Source organism: Dasypus novemcinctus, chromosome 12 (genome assembly GCF_030445035.2).
Source record: "Dasypus novemcinctus isolate mDasNov1 chromosome 12, mDasNov1.1.hap2, whole genome shotgun sequence".
Lineage (NCBI taxonomy): Eukaryota > Metazoa > Chordata > Mammalia > Cingulata > Dasypodidae > Dasypus > Dasypus novemcinctus.
The window spans coordinates 73,433,655-73,434,917 of record NC_080684.1 but is presented as its reverse complement, the minus strand read 5'-3'; the positions used below and the strand labels follow the sequence as shown (position 1 = coordinate 73,434,917).

Below are 1,263 nucleotides of genomic sequence, written 5' to 3'. Positions count from 1 at the left end.
TCAGTGACACCCTTTCTTACCAGGGTAATATTGCAAAATGTTTAGCAGTAGAGATAACCTTAGATATTGTGTAATTCAGCATTTTGTAACCAGTGATTCATGGACCCCAGTGTACCCAAGGGTTTCCAGGCTATGTAGCAATTAGGATGCTTTCAGCTACAAATAACGATACCCAATTCAAACCAGCATAAACAATCAAATATATTTGGGGCTTACTTAAAGTCCACAAGTAGTGACATCTTCAGCCATAGTTTAATCCTGTAAGCACCAATTCCATTTCTCTGCAATTCTCTGCAATTCCCTTGGATTTACTCTTTACCTTCTATTAACTGACTTCAGACTTGACATCTCTCATTGTAGCAAAATCTCTGCAGCAGCATAGGGTGCATATCTGCATCCCGCGCCACCCAGAGAAAAAGAAAATGTCTCTTCAGATATTGTCCGCAGAAAATATCTCCTGGTTTTTCTTTGACCCAGATTGGTTCATGGGACCAAATCATTGTGATCAGGAGAATGATCTGGAGAAAGCTTGAGTAAGTCAGGATCCACCCTGGAGCTAGGAATGAGTTGTTTCCTCCTGTGGAAAATAGAAAACTGAGTTGCCTTAGGAAAATGCATGAAAGCCAAGTAGCCTTAAATTGCAAATGTCTACTACTGGATGGAGTGGGGTCAATTTTTAAGTTGATAAATAAAATAATTGTCTAGATGTTGCCCTTTATTTTTTTTTTCTTTTCACGTCAGATGGGTAATGTGCCAACATTGTAACAAGGTTGGAGGGAGGCACACCTCATACAAGTGCGTGAACACCCATTCATCATGCTTACAAACCACAAAAGGATCAGATGTTGCCCTTTAAATTGGAATAATTTTAGAGTCTCCAAACATATATCAAATGAACATTCATGGCAGCCAGCAGAAATCAATGGGTATTCTCATGACTGATCATTCAGTCAGTTTATTACCCAAAGTGAATACCAGTTGAAATTTTTACTTGTTCTTCAGATTTATATCACTTTTATTCTTAGTCATATACTATATTATTTATACCCAAAATGTACCACTTATTGAAGACAGGAAGTCATACATATTAATCATGTTGTTCAGATTCACCCAGAATGTTCTGATGATAGAACTATAGTTTACATAGGGGACAGTACCAGTACATTTCCCCTACTGTGTGCAATATAAGTGGACTGTCAATCATAAGCAGACTGAAAATAACCCAAGAGAACCCAGGAACATCATCAGGCAATCCAACATACA

At 38.0% G+C, this 1,263-nt stretch overlaps 1 non-coding gene across 1 annotated transcript; it reads right to left on the bottom strand.

The window, feature by feature from the left end:
• Nucleotides 1-735: 735 nt before the first annotated feature.
• LOC111764461 (small nucleolar RNA U13) lies at nt 736-839 on the bottom strand. Its single transcript, XR_002797057.1, has one exon. It is a non-coding gene; the product is annotated as a small nucleolar RNA U13 (small nucleolar RNA).
• Nucleotides 840-1,263: the final 424 nt, after the last annotated feature.